Genomic DNA, 19840 nt, shown 5'->3' with positions numbered 1-19840 from the left:
GGGTTCGTCCTTTTACTGACACAATACAATAATGGCTAAAATACAACAGAAGATTCTGTGCAGCCAGTGGTCCATCTATTTCTGTGGTTCTTCCCTCTGCCACTTAATTGTTTAAATTTACAATATTAACGTGGGCAGCCGGGATTATTAAAATTTAGAAGATTCGGGACATTTCGTGCCTTGGTTGCCATGAATATTTAAACGAAACATATACTGCAGAGGTTGATGGTCAGAGCTAACAGTTATCTTTTTCTAGAGTTATTTGTAAATTGTGATTGGAGTAGTTTTTAGAAATACATAGTTTTGTTTGAGATTGGACCACAAAATTTGTAAGGACCACAAGATTTGTAAGGACTAAATTTTCTCGTTTAATTGTTGGACTATATCCTATAAAATACTTTAAATTGTCTAATTGAATCTACTTAATTATGAAAATCAATTATTCATCAAACCACTGAATCTAAAAATATACAAAAACAAAAGTAATATCTCTAAATTATTATATCTGCAGCAGGCATGGTATTACACATGTGTATTAGTTTGTCTTTGACTAAGAAAATTGTAGTTTATCCATAGTTTAACATTAGGAATTCAAATTTTGTTATTTTTTAATTATTATTTAAATGTATTTATTTGTAAAATGGTTGGTTGAAGTTAGTTTGTCTTTGACCAATTTTTTTTGTCATTTATCATAGTTTAACATTAGGAATTCAATTTTTGTTATTTATTATTATTATTTAAATTTATATATTTGTAAAATATTTGGTTGAGATCTTATTATGGGTTCTTTAATAACTTCCATTTCCATTATTTACTAATTTTTTGTTTTTAAATTTATTTCATTTTCATATAATCTTTTTCTTTTCTTTCCATTTTTCTATTATTTCTATTTTTATGAATTCTAATTTTTTCTTATTTTTCAATTCAAGATAACTTATTATTATATTAAAAATAAATTTTAGTAAATTTTATATATATATATATAAACAATATTAGTTAATCATATTTCTAAATTTTTGGCGATAACATTTAACAATACAACATTTTATTAGTTGTTTTATTTTTGTTATGAATTTTCTGTGTTTATTATTTTTTAGTTTAATTAAGCTATATTTAATCTTAGTTGCATGTACTAACTACTATGTATTAGTTTGCCTTTAACCAAAAATTTCTGCCACTTATCATAGTTTAACATTGAGAATTCAATTTTTTTATTTTTTTATTATTATTTAATTTTATTTATTTCTAACTTTATTGGTTGAGGTCTTATTATGAACTCTTTAGTAACTTCCCTTTCTATAAGTTACTAATTCTTTGTTTTTAGTTTAATTTCTTTTTTATTTAATTTTTTTATTTTTTTATTATTTTCATTTTCATGAATTATAATTTTTTCTCAGTATTTTTAATTTAAGATCACTTATTATAATATTAAAAATATATTTTAATAAATTTAATTATATATACATATTAAAAAACACATATACAAACAATATTAGTTAATTATATATATATATATATATATATATATATATATATATATATATATATATATATATATTTTATTTTTCACGATGGCATTTAACAATACAACATTTTATTATTTGCTTTATTTTTATAATGAATTTTTTATCTTTATTATTTTTTAGTTTAATTAAACTATGTTTAAATTAACTTACCAATACTAATTACTATTTGTTAAAATTTAAAAATAAATTAATACATATATATTAAAACTATACCATCTTAAATATGATAACTTGGACATTAATTTTGTTTGTCAATTACAGTTTAATTGACCTCATGTAAACGCACCTTATTTAAGTGATCGAAATTCCCAACCTTAAATTGCCATCTTTTTAGGATCTGGTGATTGCTCAATCTATCCTTGGGCGAAAACCAACTTCAAATGCATTCAATTATGATTGCAAACCAAAAACAAAGTCAGATAAACATTAAAAATTGGCACATAAGCATGAAAATCCTGCACATGCATATTGTATGTGTATCCAACTTTTTCGGATTTGGTGATTTCTAAATCGATCCTTAGACAAAAGTGTAAATTTAAATGCATTCGATTATGATTGCCAACTGAAAACAAAGTCGTTTTTTTTTCAGAAGAAAAAGCATTATATTATATTGAGGGAATATATACATGATAGATCTGAACCATGGATGATCATCTGAACAAAGAGACAGTCATAGAAGATCTATTGATCTGAAGGATTTGAGCATGGATCGCCTGTGAAAAAGCTGATGATCAAAATGTAAAGTGACTGAGAATGAGGGGGGAACCCAAAAGGGGCTGCAAGCAAAGGCAGCCATGATATGGACAAAAAACCCGCAGCGAAACAGCATCAGCGGACAGGGGAAAAGAGAGCGGAGAAAAGAGACAGGACATATAAAGAGGAGAGGGAGGAATCTTCAAAAAAAAATTTGTTCCTCCATTTCCAGAGGCTCCATAGAGCGATGGGAAGGATAGGACGAAGGGAGGCAATCTGTCTTCCCCACCAGGCAAAAGCTGCCTCAACTGAAATGAAACAGAGGGGCGGGAAAGAGAAGAGCAGAGCAAGATCTGACCAGATTTGTTGAGAAACAGGACATTTGAAAAACAGGTGAAAATTGGATTCCTCGTCCATCTTGCAGAGGGCGCATCTACTAGGCCCATGCCAAGAGCACTTTCGCAAGGACTCCCAAGTCAGATTTTTGTTTGAGAACACCAACCACGCGAATAAGGTCACTTTGAGAGGGCAGCCAAGATTCCACCAGAGAGCAGGAAAACGCTTGCTGATCATTCTGTTTGATGCTGTAAGATCCATGTAAATCTCCTTGACAATTGCATGAGAGGAGGAAGGAGATAATGACCAGACCAAATGGTCATCATCTGCTGAACGCACCAAGCCGCCCTGGAGGAGAGAGGATTTTAAAAGGTTCCAATGAGGAAAAAGATCCAAAGCAATGCCGACATCGGGAGCGTCCAAGAGCACTGGAGAGGAGCCATTCCAGTGATTTATAACTCGGTCCCATGAAAACATTCTGGCCCTGTGAAGATGAAAAAGGATTGAAGAAGGAACAACTGAAGAACCCCTGAAACCTGCAAAAGAATCAATGCCCAGCAGAATCTTTCGGCCTGTGTGGATTTGCCATTTGAGGTTGCTGAGGAAGTAAAGCTGGAGCCTTTTGAAGCTGAGCCATATTGCGGACCCGCGGTGCAAACCAATTGATTGAAGCCTGAACCAATACTCAATGCCGCGACCAAGAAGGTATTTCTGATGGACAATATCGCTCCAGGGGGAGATGCCGAAGATGCCTCGCCAGAGGGATTTGCAAAGGAGAGCAACCCCAAAGATTTTTAAATCTAACAGGCCCCAACCGCCCTGAATTTTTGGCCGAGCTAAGAGGTCCAGCCTGACGAGATGCAGTTTACGCCTTTCTGCATTGGCTCCCCAGATGAAGTTTGCTGTGATACGGTTCATGGCCTGGATGATGCAGGCCGGAAGGAGGTAGAGGTGGCCCCAGTAAATTGAAAGCTGTGATAAAACTGATTTAACCAAAACAACTCTGCCGCCTAAAGAGAGAGTTCTGTTTTCCCAAAGAGCGATCTTGGCGAAGAAACGGTCAACTAGCCAGCGCCAGTCGGAAGACCTGTAGGCCTTTGCTTTAAGGCGAAAACCAAGGTATTTGAAACCATCAGACAGAGGTCTGGATGCAATTCCAAGAAGCTGTGAAATCCAGGCTATCAGCGCGTCATCCAAGCCGTTATGGAGGAGAAACGATTTTGCTTTATTGATGGCCAGGCCCGAGGCTTTTTTGAAGCGATCCAAGATGGAGTTAATGCACAGCCATGTAGTCCTGGACAACATAGCGAAAAAAAGGATGTCGTCTGCAAAGAGATTATGGGAGATATGGATGTGTTTACATACCCTGACCGGAGAAAAGTCTTTTACCTCCACAGCATGGTTGATATGGAGACTTAATGCATCGATGGCCAGAATGAAAAGGAGGGGCGACAGCGGGCAGCCCTGCCGGAGGCCCCTTTCAGCCTGAAAGAATTGAGAAGGCCGGCCGTTGATCAAAATGGCGTAATTCACTGTTTCAACACAGCCCATAACCCATCGAATGGCAGCTGGATTCATCCCAATTTTAGCTAGAAGGCAGCGAAGGTATCCCCAATCTAGGACGTCAAAGGCCCTCTGCAGATCGATTTTCAGAATGGCCGCCCTGGAATTGTGCATTGACATTGAATGCAGGCATTCTTGTGCACAAGCCACTGCATCGTGGATGTTTCGGCCTTTCAGAAAGGCGTGTTGATTTGAAGAGAGGTGAGTGGCCAGAGTATTTTTGATCCTTGCCGCGATGATTTTAGAGATGATCTTGAAGGAGATATTGCAGAGGGAGATCGGGCGGAAATCCTTGAAGGATTCAGGCTCGTCCTGCTTGGGGATAAGGGCGATCAAAGTGGATGAAAGGTGACTGTGAATGTTGCCCGAAAGGCGGGAGCCTTCCACCATACTCAGCAAGTCAGCTTTGAAAAGGTCGTAGAAGTGGATAAGAAAATCAATGGACCATCCATCGGGTCCCGGGGCCTTGTCCTTTTTGAAGGATTTCATGGCCGAGAGCAGCTCCTTTTCATCGACAGGGCGGAGAAAATCCTCATTTTTTTGTTGGTCAAACATTACTGGCATGAGATCGATGCCCCATCGAATGTCACTGAAACAGCTTTCATTGGATCTGCTATATTGATTTTTGAAAAATCTTACAGCGAGTTCCGAGATGTCTTCTTGGGAGGTTGCATAGTCCCCATGATCATCCTTGATTCTCCAGATAAAATTCCTTTCCCTCCTTGCGCTGGCGAAATTGTGGAAAAATTTCGTATTTTTATCACCCTCCTGCAACCAAAGGGCGCGGCTTTTAAGCCTCCATTTCAATTCTTCTTTTTTCAGAAGGCAGAACCTCTTGTTTTCGAGCTCTCTGATGCGGCATTTTGTTTTAAAGGAGCACGTGTTGGGATCATAGAAGTCGAGAAACTGGTCCAGATCCCGTTGAACCCGAAGAAGATCTTCTTTATCCGGCTGATGTTTCTGAAACTGCCATTTTTTAACCAAATCTCTGATCTCGGCCAGTTTTTCCCTGAAGGTTGAAAAGATGAATTGCTTGTCTCGGCCTTTGATTTCTTGCCATGCATTCTGAATGAAAGAGTTAAAAGCGGGATCCAGGTGGAGACTGCTGTCGAATTTAAAGGAATATCCTTTCCTGAAGATTTTCGCCGGCCATGAGATAAGGATAGGAAGGTGGTCCGAAATGGAGACATTTTCCACCGACAGCTTTGGCATACCGAATTTGTCAACAAGACTGAGATGAAGAAACATTCTGTCAAGCCGTTTAGCAATATAGGCATTCCCAATCCTGCTATTTGACCAGGTCGGCTTTCTTTTGGCTGGAATAATATCGACCATGTTCTTTTTTAACATCTCAGAGTTGATGAGGTCCGCCAAGAAATTATCCATCTTCCCCTGACCCCAGACGTCATTTGAGGACAAAGCTACATTAGAGTCACCTGCAATAAGAAGATTGTTCATGTTGAAAATCTCAGAAGCGAAAAGCTTGATCCAGAAGGGGGTTCGAGCTTTATATGGAGCGTAGAGGTTGAGAATGTTGACCAGGCCAGCCACTCCTCCGACAGAAGCCGAAATTAGAATTCCTGCAAAACACCTGTATGCCTTGGCTTTGACCATGGAGGGATTCCATAAGGTAATCATGCCGCCTGATAGGCCATTTGCTTCTGTAGCCGCCATGTGCCATGTAGGCATCATTTTGCTGAAATACCGCAAGGAGTCCTCCTTCGAATGCATGGTTTCCTGGATAAGAATGATAGAAGCCTTGGAATGAAAGAAGAAACTTTTTAGCGTGATGAATTTTGGGTCCACGCCGAGGCCCCGGATGTTGAAAGATATGATGGGGATCATTTGGAAGGAGATGCAGCTTGGCTCGCTCTAAGGGGCTGAGAATTGGAAGCATCGATAATGGGGATGTCAACCAAAGACATATTCCTGATGCCCTCATTTGACATATAGGATCTGCCTCTGAAGTGTCGGCTGCTACCCCTTCCTTTCTTGCGGACAGTGATGATTTTGGCCGATTCTGGGCTGATAACAGGCGAGGCAGGGCAAGGCTTATGAATCGAGAGAGGAACTAGTTCAAGGGAGTCACGACTAAGCAGAAGGTCAAGGTCACTGTCGATGAGATTTGCAGGGGAAGAAGCGGGGGAGTTTGGAGGGGTCAGAAGGGTGCATTGTTTCCCTTTCCTGTCTAAGTGAGGGGGATGCGGGGATGATGACGATATGGGGATAGGGATGGAGCCAACAGAGAAATCTTTTCTGTTTGAGGGCCCAGGAAGAGAGTCATGGATGAAGTCCTTCTGTTGCATGGGGGCTGGAGAAGGAATAGGGGGGGGCTCTGAAGGCTCTGAGAAAGAGGATACGCGGCAGCCAGAGTCAATGCAGTTCTGGCAATTTGGGGGAGGAGGGCTGCATTGAGAGGAAATTTTTAACGGAGGGGGAGGGGGATTGTGGAGTGGAGAGGGAGAGGAGGGCGATGATTGGCTGCCACTGAGAAAAGATTTCTTATTACTCAACACTAAACTTTTGTTATGATTGAGTGGAATTAAGATTCTATGCTTAGGAAAATTGACATTAGTAATCTTGTCATGTTATTATACCTTTCACTCGTAAACGTTTATAGTGATATAATTTTACAAGTTTAAAAATCTACAAGTAGTGTTACCTACAAATGTGGTTGGTTCACTGGTTTATTGGTATAAGTTTATTTTTAAATATTTTATTTGAAGTTTAAATTTAAAGTTGATGGATAAGACAGGAAACTACACAATAACACGATATAGTTGCTACTTTGTAATTTAAATTGATTTATTTAATTCCAGTTGACCAAACCTCAAAATTGGAGCATTCACGCAAGGTTATTGATCCTACATAAACAAATTGCCTAATTTTGTATGTGGTTAACAATTTCTAGTTCGTATGGTTTAGATATGAAACCAAGGATGTAAGAGAATCCATTTGGATTACCCATTCTTGCATATCATTTTGATATGGTTGACATTTTCCATGCATGAGAGAGAAAATTCATTGAATCCTCATGCTCACTGCTGTTTGATTGTAAACTCTATAAATATTGCCTTTTGATTGTAAACTCTATAAATATTGACCTCTAGGCATTGCACAAGGAGAATCCGTCTATTAATAATTGTAGCTTCTATATTGCTCGATTGATCTGATCACTAGGTGCATGCATTCTTGTGTTTGGTATGTAACTTTGAGATAGTAAATTGAATGAATATATTGGACTCATTTCGAGTATTATTATTGGCTTAGCTTTGTGTCTGGTTTAAAGTTCAATTTATAAGCAAAGTAGTTGGTTAGGAGGACCCACCAACTCGACTAGGTTTTCCTTTGTATCATATTGTTGAAGTGTAGATTTGACTTGTGTTTATTACTCTATAATTGACATATCATTCCTCTCATTTATATGTGATTGCATACTAATTTGTTTATTAGAGGACCATCGTTTTACACTTGGGTAGCATATTAACTCTTTTGATCTTGTAGGTCTACAACATGATTTCCTTATGCTTGTAAACAGAGCATATATCCATATAGTAATATTGAACTTTGTAATCAAAACATGATATACCCTCCTCATACTAGGGGTTTGATCCCTTAATTACAATACTTGGTTATTATTTCAATTGATTTTTGGTTTTCCTCTTATAATTGTGTTATTGCAGGGTGTGAAACTAACCATTGAATGGAAATGACACACACACAAAACATCTTGGTTGTTTAACCAATTGATTCAACTAGTGTGAGAGACATGTATCATGTCAAGTAGGGGCTTTGTGTGCAACCCTAGTAACCATAACAACCTTTAGAATCCTTTCCTTTCCTTGCATTTATGTTAGTTGATTTGGTTAAAAGAGAGTTTCTTGAAAGGTTCGATATGCACTGCAACATCTCCCTGTTTTCATTAATGTTGTGTTCAATCAGTCTAGAGAGTGCAACTTTTAGTAATAAGGCTCTCCATTGTTGCCGCAACTCGTAGACATCTCCTTGGATTTACTCTTGAACACTATTTTTCCTTGTATTCATAGTGGACAAAGTTCTCCTGAAGATGGGGCTTTCAGTGAACGAGATAGGAACACTAAACATAAGTTGGATGAAAAATTGTATTTTGGGCCTTAACAAAGCCATCCTTAAGCTTGTCATCTAGTGAACAAGTTCCGTGTAACCTTGGGTTGTGTGTTATTCAGTTTTTGTTTACATTCTATATTGATAGGATCAGAAACCCATTAGTGTTTTTTCCTATGCAAATATGGTGTAGTATCTCTAAGTCTACGATCCCCGATTGATAATTTAATGTCATGTACTTAAACAATTAAATTGAATGATAATAGACAAACAATTAGCCCTCATAAAATTCATTCTTGACTATGTCAAACAGGCTACAATGTTTTAGATCACGGTCACCAAGATGAAGGATAACTTCCAACTAAACATATAACTCAATTAGGTTGCCAAAGTAGGACAACCTCTTCATCAAGGAAAGCAGCTCACCGTGAGCCAAGTTCAAACCCATCTGATGAGGAAACTTGATGAAATGGATACCATTACTTAAGGGGGGAGGACTAATATAGCTGGATATTGGTGGCCACCTACCTCTTCCACTAACTCAATGGTTCTTTATCTTTTTCCAAATTTATATGATTTGTTGGGTATGAAATTTTCAAGGTTATTTTGAGGTCCTAAACGATGTATTTTTGGCCATTTAGGGAGCCACCGGTTGCAATAACACGCGTTGGCCCAAACCAAAAGTTGTAATCCTTTAGTAGTTATTTCCAACAGGATATTGTGTTCCCCAAACAAACATTGTATGAAAAATTTTGACCTTTGGGAAGTTGATGCATTAGCTAACCACTTGGAGGCCCACAAAACTTTTGGCACTTCATACTCTAGGGTTAGGGTTTTAGACCTCTAGAGTTCCTTCTTTATGTTAAAAAGTCATTCTTTTTGCCTCTTGTAATAGTTTTTTGCAAATGTGTGTAGTTTTCATCTCTTTCCTTTTAATGATAGTTACCACCATTCTAAGTAGTTTGTGTTTTATAATATTTTATTATTTTATTTGTTAACAGAAGTTGGGTTTTCACTTTATTACTATGCTCTCTACGACATGTTTCTATGTGTGTGTTCCATTTCCTTTCGTTCCCTATACAATGAAAATCAAGAAAATAGGTCTAATATGCAACCTCATGTTTGTAAAGTGGTTGAACCCGTTTTGTTAGGATTTGGAGCAAGTTGAGTAGCAAATCCTTGTTGTTTTGTAGGAGCAACAATTTGAGAATTGTTATTTGGTCGGGGAGGAGAAATCATTAAGGTTTCCCACTAAGGGATTGGGGGACTCCATCCTTGTGGAGGATTAGTCCACTCATGGAATTAGCTTTGAAATGGTTGGCAAGGAGGGGTAGATTATTGATTTGGATATTTCCATTAATCATGCATATCGAAAGGGATTTGATAAGGTCGATACAAAGTTTGATGGGGCATTTTGTATTATATCCATGAAAATACCAAGGAAGATATATCTCATACCTTGTTGGAAGCCTATTGATGCTCATGGTATTCTTTCATTGATGAACCACATCAATTTTGTGGTTCCCTCTATAGCTTGATATAAAACCATTAAATTTAGTAGTAAAAGGAATTTGTTAGTTGGATGAGGTTATTCATAAAAGAATACATACATATACAACATTGAGTGGGAACTCATTTCAAAGGCATATTTTAGTGCTTTTAGGAAAAAAGATGGTTGAGGCTCCTTTTTCTTCCTCCTACTTCCTTTCGGTTTGCAAAGTATCCATCTGTAAGATAATTAATGCAAACTTTTGTCTTGATTTCTTCTAACATTCCTACTATTTAATTTTTTGTGAGTGTATAAGAAGTAGAAGAAAAAATTGCTAACTCTATCATTCATTCCCTTTTTCTTACTTGCCTTGGAGTGGTTTTTAAAAAACTATTTGATGTCCCCGTAGTGTAAATGGTAGATTCCTCCATTTAATAAGTAGTTTAATATTTCCACGAGTTCTTCTTTGACCACCCCCCTGCAAAAATAAATAAATAAATAAATAAATCAGAGAATCATCATTTAAAGTGCAAATTATGTGGTCTTTGGTAGTTGAGTTGAAATCTTTCTTCATAATCTTATAGAGACCCATTTTCTCCTTGGTTCGTATGAATATATCATCCCTCATATCTCTCACTCTATGGTAATCCTTGTACTTGTTGTTGAAGGCTTGCTATATTTAATTCCAATATCTCTTGTTTCTTCCTTACAAACTCATAAACGATATCAAGTTTTAATCATTTAGTGTGGAAGGAAAGAGCTTGATCTTCTACTAGTCCAAAGTGTAGGCATGGTTCTTGCACAAAACAAGAAACTAAATTAAGAAAGTATAAAGATCCATAGTGGTTAAGTCATAGAAATTGGGGGGAGTACTAGTAGGTTAATGATTTTCATTATTGCTCTTCCATTAGTTTTCTAAATAGGGAATTCAAATAGATTATATTGTTATCTACCATCAACCATTATATAGTGTGATGGATCTCCATTTTCCTCTATGTTGCTCTCAAAATTTGTGTTTGCCTCTCCCAAAAATCTACACGATTTTTGTTTCTCTAGGATATGGTGGAAATTTTTGTTTCTCCAGGAGAAGGTGGATTATAATCAACTTGTTATTGTTGATTTCTAGTTTGAGATCTAGAATTGGGTGTTTTTGGTAAAATTTTACCTAACCTATCCCTAAGTTGAGGCATGCATGGTTTCAAAGAAAACTAGCAATTCAAATATTTATTTCATTCAATACTAATGAAGTAATTAATGTAAGAAAATTCTATGCTTTTTTCTTCCTTTTAAGAAGGATGAAATATTTGTCAATTATGTCAAAAGGTAGTGTGGTAGTGTGCCTCAGAATTGTAGCAAGAATGTTTCCCTCCTTCGGCTTCCTACTTTAATTATCAGTACAAGGTCATACACAATTTCAAGATGATGTGCATTATATATGAAAATTACACACTTAACTATTTCTTTCATGCACCTATATCACTCTTGAAAGATCCTATCTAGTGGTTATTGCTATGGATATCTAGGTCGTACTTTGCTTTCTAACTAGTTGAAATTCATTAATGAAAGCAAATTATTTAACATGGAACTTGGAAATTAATTGAACTATTGCAAATCAAAAGAAGCACATTTAGATATTAAAAAATTGATCTAGGAAAACACAACCATTACAAGAAATGAGATTAGGGGACCATTCTTCTAAACTAATTGTAGAAATCGAAATTGCAGAAAACAAATCAACTTGCAAGAGTAAAAACTAAGATATTTTGCATAAAGATTAAAATTTATTTTTCCCCTTTTTCTTAACAACATATACCATATCACCTTCTTAGATTAAGACATTACTATTTCGTAAAACGGAAAAATTGGACATTCCTCTAGGGTCTATAATATTTTGTTATGCATTTTGCATGAATGATGCTCAAACAGTCAAAGAGAACCGATGACGAGGGTAGAGTGCCTCTTCACTCATGAAAATACTAAGATGACCTCAAACAAACAATAAAAAATATATTTATACTAAATAAAATTATTGCATCATGAAACTCACACCTAAAGGAAAATAAACAACCACATTACTAGTAGTTTTTTGTAAAAGATGTTAATAAATAACAAAACTAAATAAAGGAAATAAGATCAAAAGTAATACAAGAGGTTCGTTAGAGCTCCATTAGGTGGCCCCTTCCCAAAATGAATAGAGAAACTAAGATAATCATAACATGTTGAACAAAAAATCCTGCTCACTATATTGATGGAAAAACAAAATACATAGTTTAGTTGAGACTAGTTAGCTCAAGAGCTCTAAGAGGTTGTAAAGAAAAAATATAATAATGTTTTGGCTATTGAGCCTAGGGTTTAAATTCATTTTTATACATATAAGGTAGGGACTAACCCCCATGATAGGTAGACTAGTTATCCCCTAAAACTTGAAACCATAAGACCTTATTTCTAAGATAAAAGCCACTTGAATAGATTTAGTCTCCAAGTCGGTCTAAGTATCTATGAGTGGATGAAGTTGTCTTTCTCTAAGTGCTAGGATTATAAGGGACAATATCCCTAATTTATCTTAGGGATGTTGTTTAAAAGTATTCCATATTATTCTACAATTTCAATACAGATCATTTTGCACCAAAAATTAAGTAAAACCATGAGGATGACCAAATCAAGAAACCTTACTCAACTCATGATAAATATTTAAAACAACCATATTGTACATTAGACAAGATCAAATTGGGTGCATTGTGGGAAAATGAGGAAAAAATGGTGCTATTGATAGGTCTATTAGATAGCCACTGTAATAGTCCACTAGATTATATGGTTGGAACTACTATAAGATCCTTTAAATGTACTTTGATATAAATATTTTATATATGTGTATTTAATGCACTAAGGATAGTGCATAAATAATGGTGAGGGGAGTGTAACATCCCTAGGATGATTCCCATTGTATTTATACACAATGTTGATAGGATATTGATCCAGGATGTGTGGGAATGTTTTCCTATGTGTATATATGTATTAAGGCCAATGAGCCTATGTTCTAAAAGGATAATGATCATAGCAATGTAAAATGTAATCACATTGATATTAATAAAATACATTGTTGATGTAGACCAAGTTAGATAAGATAGATAAGGGGCTAGGACTCCATGGATGGGAAATGGAGATTATGGATAAGGAATAGAGGTTTAAACCCAAGGCTAACCAAAAATATTCTATTAAACCCAAAAGTCACTTTTCATTTGTTTTAAGCTAAGTTTCCAAGGAGAGGAAATGAGTTCCAAGCATTTAAAGAGAAGTTTTTGGAGGTGCCACTTATCAATGAATATCATTCATTCTACTCCCTCATCTTCACTCATTTTTCAAACTATTGTTGATGATATTAGAGGGTTTGAGTGTTTGTACCTACGACACTATTATTATATGGATACCATGAGAATCCAGGTGTACAATTCTCCTTATATTGCCTCGGGGAAGGATAGAGGCTTCGAGCGAGAAGTGTGGGGTTAGATTTCCTACTATGAGGCATATAGGGTACCCCAATGATCTTGAGGACAATTGGAACTCTCAGAGTCACAAGGATTTTTGGCTTCACGATTTTCCTATAATGGAACCCTAAAAGATTAGTGGCCTAACCTAAGAGATTTTAAATATGAAGGATGGGGTCCACTACCTTGAGTTGTGTTGGATGATGGGAGAGGAGAGATTATAGATTGAATTATTTTAGAATTTGGCACCTAGGGTTAAAGCTTCTTTGTACCAACCATCAAACCATAGTGGGTTCTAGGTGAGCCTCTACCTTGGTGGAGTGATATCCCTAGCTTGGGTATGATACACTATTGAGAGTCTTGAAGAAATGTGTCTATGTAAGGGTGAGAAGTTTAGGGTCTATAGCCAATTGTTGTTTAGGTCAATGTTATGAATCTACTTTTTTATGCATATTCTTGTGTTTATTATTGTATTTATATGTTGTTATGTATATACATGTTAATATGTACTTATATTTTTGTTATTATCATAATATTTGTTACATGTCATATTATTATGTATTATGCATTCATGACAAGGTAGAGATAGGATACTAGGGGCACCTTAATGGTACTCTTTTTCCTAGAAGAATGATCAACATAAGTTAAAAACTATTTATTTATCATTTATTTTATATGGGATCCCTATTGGGACTAGAGAATTATGGTATTAGAGGTATGCAAGTCAAGTTGAATAAATTTTAAAAATTAATGGTATAAAAGTTGGTGTGAAGTAGCAATGTGCTTTAGTTGGGTGGCTAGGGAGTGAAACAAAGTGGTGATAGAGCTAAAATTGTGTTGTAGTGTGACCTAACATGGAGTTGGGTGCATTCTAAGATTTTTGTACTATTCACTCAACTTAGAAAATTTCGTAATGTAATGTAAAATTTAAAAATGGTTATTTCTAGGATCCATTTCATATCACATGATGGGCCTCTAAATTAGACATAAATTAAGGCTCATCTAACCATCTTGCATCACATTAAACCTCCCTTTTTGCATTAGATAATGCATTTTTAACTTTAATATGTTCATTAGGAAGGTTTATGGATAATTGTATACTTGTGCCTAATATGATTTATTTTTGCGGAATATTATGAGAATATTGGGTAGATTATGGAGATTTGGAGAAGATAATCTAGGGACCTTCTCCCTACTATAGGAGAATCAATATTAAATAATAAATCAACAATATATTATGGAATTATGGAACAAATTGTGGAGCTCCAATGATTGAGAAAATCTAGGAATGTGTTCCCTGCCATTGAATGCAGATTCCTAGTATTAGGAACCAGATCCACTAATTAAGGGATTATGGTGGGGAAATCTTCCTCCTTTCATGGGGAATGATTTCTAATCATTTTTTATAAGTACCAAGTCGAATTTTCCTCTATGGTGTGGATATTTCTTAGTCTTCTTGTGGATAGAACTTGTACTTTTGTAGCTCCACCGTCATTTCTTGCAGGGGTGTAATTGTATTGATGGAAATAATGAATATTGGTACCATGTTCAGCTTCTAAATCTTGGTCTCTTTCATAGGACTCTAAGTTTCCTTGGGCTTGGCCATCCCAGGAGCCTCAGAGCCCTTTTGTATCATTTACTTTTCTTCTTTTCACTTCTTATTCACATGCATCTCTTGTTCTTGTTTTTTCAATTTCTGCATTTAGTATTAATGATTTCTTGTTGTAGGATTGGGTTAAATGGTTGGCGTAAGTTATTTTGTAGGATCACAAGCATCATTTCATCATTGAAACAAATTTGGAAGGTCAAAGTAATCATTGAGTTACTTTGATTAGTTTGCTTATTCCCAAATCTAGATTTCTGGAAGTTCTTTGTGGCAAAAACAATAAATTTCTGCTATTTTTTAGAGAATGCTAACGAGCTTCAATCATGTTTATTCCAATTGCATTAGATCAAAAAATAATTCTATATAATAACAAAAACTACCCGATTTCATTTGCACCTGATTAGGTTAGGCATTTGATAGATTTACTAACTCACTAGTAATTTTCTGCCATTTTTTAGCATGGGTTAACAGAGGTCATTTTGAGTGATTCCACTTGGAATGGAGACCTAAGACATCTTAGTCAATAAAAAAATTTGTCCCATCCAATTTGGATTTTATTTGGTTGTTCATTCAGTGAATTATAACTCCCTATAGCAAATCTGTTGTTTCCTGTAGTAAACTACATGAAACCATGTAGCAGCCTTCCAACATGTATATACTTGCCCAGATTTTCTCAAGAAGCTTGGTTGTTGTCCCTTAGGGTTGAATCAAGACCCCTAAGATCTAAATCAATTATTAGGGAAGACTAAAGACCACTTAGGACTTGCCTCTTTACCCATGCAAAACATTTCAACGATTTGAGCTAATGGACAGATTTATGGATTGGATAATACAATGATGATTTTCTTGATTGCCACATCCAATGAACTCTATTAATGCATATAAACTCTTTTAAATGTAATGGTTGACATTTAGTTCATGATCTTTACTTTATGCAATTAGAATAGGTTTCTTTCCTTGTTCTTTCTTTCTTGTAGTAGGTTAAGGTTTCACTTTCAAGCATTTCATTTTCTGCAATTAGTTTAGGATTTGATTTCATTACATGCACTCCATTACACCATGACAACAAAGGAATGATACATTGTATGTTGCACATACATTGATGATACCTCTTAAGTTTGTAAGAACCCCGGGTTGATAATTAAAGTTGATAGCCTTGGGATTTGCAACATTATTGTTTCAATACGGAGGCTCACCATCACATATACCTATTTGCAAGCTTTCTTACTCAAAATATTCATCTTTCTTCAATCTTCTTTTATTTTTCATCTAATGCTCACATCCTCTACTTCCATCAAGCAATATTTAGTAGAGCTATAGGAAAGGGTTCCTCCATTGTAGGATGGAATATAAGCATTAAACTAGGGTTTCCTTTGACATGAGAATATTTTCCATCTCATGGATAGAGATGATATAATCTTTGCAATAATTCACTAGAAAACCATTTCTTCTTGCATTTCAAGTGAAAGGAACTCTTTCTTCCCCTTCACCTTGAATCTTCAAACTTTATTCTTTGTTGTTTGGTTCTTGGGATGGATTTTTGGTTGAATCCTTTAATCTTTGGTCTACTAATGTCCACCTTATCTACAATATAGACAATAATTTTTGCATGCACTACTTGATATCAAAGAGTACCAGAAATTGCTAGCCTTATGACCATTTTCTTTTGTATGAAAATAAAATAAAAAATACCATGCAATGCATTTTTGTTTTGTGATGATGTTTTATAATTTGGTTACTTGGTATTCCAAGTGTTGAAGTAGATATGGGTGGTAAAATCATCCCTTTATTGCCTTTACCAAATTTCTACAACTTGATTTATGTGACCTACTATCAACTAATTTTCCAAATATCGTTTCCCTCATGAGAGTAGATTCTTTTCAAATTCCTATTGCCTTGACAAAGAGGGGTTGAGCTAAATCACACAAAAATAATACTATAATAATAGTAAGTAAGCTAGTAATATGAATAAATATGCATTAAGATTTTCACTATATTTTTCATTGGACAAAAAAAAGAAAAAAATCATGAATATTTATTTGCAACTTATTACAACAAGAAAAGTCAAGGAGATGAAGAGACGAAAAAGGAGACCCGACGAGGGTTAGGGTTTGAGTCGGAGACCTGAAGCCTGAAGCTTTGTCCCCATGAGTCTGAGTCTGTGATGTTCTGGCTGCAATTTACACTGTACAACTGACGCGGTTTCACCTTCGACGTTCTCCATAACAATCAAGCTTATTAACCCTCCGTTTTTTCACCACCCTCTCTCAAATCTCTCCACCTGCTCCCGGTCTCAACAGCGACGAGCACAAATTTCTTTACGACAACAGTTGGTGCAGGACTTTCGGGGTGGCTATGGATGACCTAGTAGATTATTTAGAGGACCCATTGGAGGGCACCCCCATCTGGACAACACTAGATGCAAACCCAACGGGCTTGTTCCATTATAGTTGCAAGCTATCCGACACATTAGTGATGCTACCCTCAATCTCAGGACCCTCGTGTTTGGTCGCTACCCTCCCAGAGGTCACCCTCCCCTGGTCGGCTTATTCAACTCCTCCTCCATTGCCATCCAACCTAAATTTTGTGGCTCACTCTGTAGGCCCTAATCTAGCTGACTCCTCCTCAGATCTCGCATCCTTCCCACCATCAGCAGGCTCCCACAATCCCTCTGCTGTTTTTCCGGTGAACCCTTGGTCACCTAAGTAGGGTTTCATTCAGCATTGATCTCTTTGGCCCCTCCATCTCGCAGTTTCACTGAGATCCCGCCAATCTCTGGAGCTTTCCCCTCTGTGTATTTTACAGAGCCTCCTAACCCTACTACAAACCCTCCTTCGAGAGGCCCTCCGCAGGCCCAATCTGATGCAGGGCACATGCCAAGCAAGAAGTAGAGGTGCGTAAGATCTAAATCGCAAGAGGTAATTCTCAGCTTGGGCGAGGACATTCAGTGGGGAGACACCATAGATATTGCAGGAAGAGTACTGGTTGGAAGAGTTAGGGGATAGAATTATACAGCAGCTAGGCTAAAGCAATGGACGATCGAAGTATGGGGACATCATCTGGCCGATCTTCCTTTTGTCCAAACCTTTGTCAGGGGATGGTTTGCGTTAAGATTTGCGAGGGTCGAGCATACAAACTAGGTACTTTCATCAGTCTGGCATATTGAACAGGCTCTCATCCTCCTGCGCAGATGGAATCCCCTCTTTGATCCAGAGAGAGAGAAGCTTGGAGCTGGCCCCCTTTGGGTTCGCTTATCAGGACTCCCCCTACAATTCTGGTCTGAGGACATATTTAGGCACATCGGGAATACCCTAGGTACATACCTGGAACATGACAAATCCTTTCTGTCGACAGGCATGATGGCTTATGCAAGGATACTGGTACACTTAGATACCAGGGAGGGATTACAGGAGCACATTACCCTTCAATGGAAAAATTTATCAAGGCTGCAGATATTGGACTATGAAGGGGTGCCCTTCAGATGCAGGAGATGCCATAAGGTTGGTCACCTCTTTCGGGACTGCCCACTCAACAACAAGGCTAGAGCAGGGGAGACTAGAAAGGCAATGCCGACAAGGAAACATCAATCACAAGAGGAGCATCCAACCTATGGAGATGCAGAGACCCATGCTGACCCTGAAGCAGCCAAGGAGACACCTGCAAAGGAGGTCCCGAAGAAGCGCGTCAAAACACCTCATCGACCTCCCTCTCCTCCACTCACCAGGGCTAGAGCGGCTGCCGAGGTTGTGTTACCTTCGGGTAAGAGTACATCTATACCTTGCTCTTCTCAAATTTATGCTCTGTATAAAAGTATTGCACTCTCTACATATGTTAATTACAAAGTCTCTGAAGGCTACTCTCAGCCCCCCATCTCTATGGCTTGCCCCCTCCATATCCCCTCCCCACAGTTTCTATTATCCCACCCTCCCTCCCGAAGTTTCCCTCTAACATCATCCCTACTCCGGAGCCAGGACCTCCTTCCCCCCGATACCCGACTTGATCCAAGGTGAAGTTATAAGCCCCAGATCATTTAGGTATCCACTTGGATACAACCCCCATCCCTCCAAAGCTACCTCAAGGCCATCCTTCCTCTCTCTCCAAAGAAAAAATGCAGGCCGGGGAGGAAATAGCATCAAGGAAACAAAATACCATTCACAGGGCCCTTAGAGCATTGAACACCCTGGCCGACCCCCCTCCATGAAGCTATTCTCATTCAACTGCAGAGGGCTAGCTAGGCCCGATAAAAAATTAGCACTTTGAAGACTGATCAATGCTGAATCATTCGATGTAATCTTTCTTCAAGAAACCTTGGGTAGTGCTGAAGCCATATCCCATTTGCTTGAATCGATGCTCCCGGGTTGGTCTTTTCTAGCACTTGATGCAAATGGAAGATCGGGAGGCATTGCTATGGGATATAACACTTGATCCATCAACCTTCACAATAGCTGGGGAGGCTCTGGGCATATTGGAGCAGATATATTCTCAGTCGACCTCGGCATTGAGATTAGGCTTATTAATGTGTAGGGGCCATGCCATCATAGGCCTGAATACTGGGAACATCTTCTGAGCTCTGATATACGATAAAAGGACCACTTAATTCTGGGATGGGATCTAAATTTCTCCATAGGCCACTCTAAATCTTGGGGACATCGTGCCCAGTTTGATCCCCTATCAAATTACTTTGAGAACATCTTGGAAGCTCATAGTCTCGTGGACATTCCATCAGCAAAGTTGCAACCCACCTGGAGGAATAACGGAGCTGGGGAAGACATCCTAGCCAGAAGACTAGACCATTTCCTTATTAAGGAAAGCCTTCTAAGTTTTGGGCTTAATTATAGACAATGGGTGGGATCATGAGGTTTATCAGATCACCTGCCTATTTATTTTGAAATCAGAGGGAGGATCTAAAGCCTAAGGGTCATTTCAAATTCAACTCTTCCTAGCTAAGAGATGCATCATACGCTCACTTGGTCACAGATTTTTGGAAGGCCCACACCCTGTTGCTAGGGGGCATATAGCAGAGGGTTTTACTCATAACTTAAAAGAGCTGAAGAAAATC

Source organism: Pinus tabuliformis, chromosome 5_2 (genome assembly GCF_031772625.1).
Source record: "Pinus tabuliformis cultivar Carrire ecotype Pingquan chromosome 5_2, CPIR1, whole genome shotgun sequence".
Taxonomy (NCBI): Eukaryota; Viridiplantae; Streptophyta; class Pinopsida; order Pinales; family Pinaceae; genus Pinus; species Pinus tabuliformis.
This window is presented reverse-complemented; position numbering follows the sequence as displayed.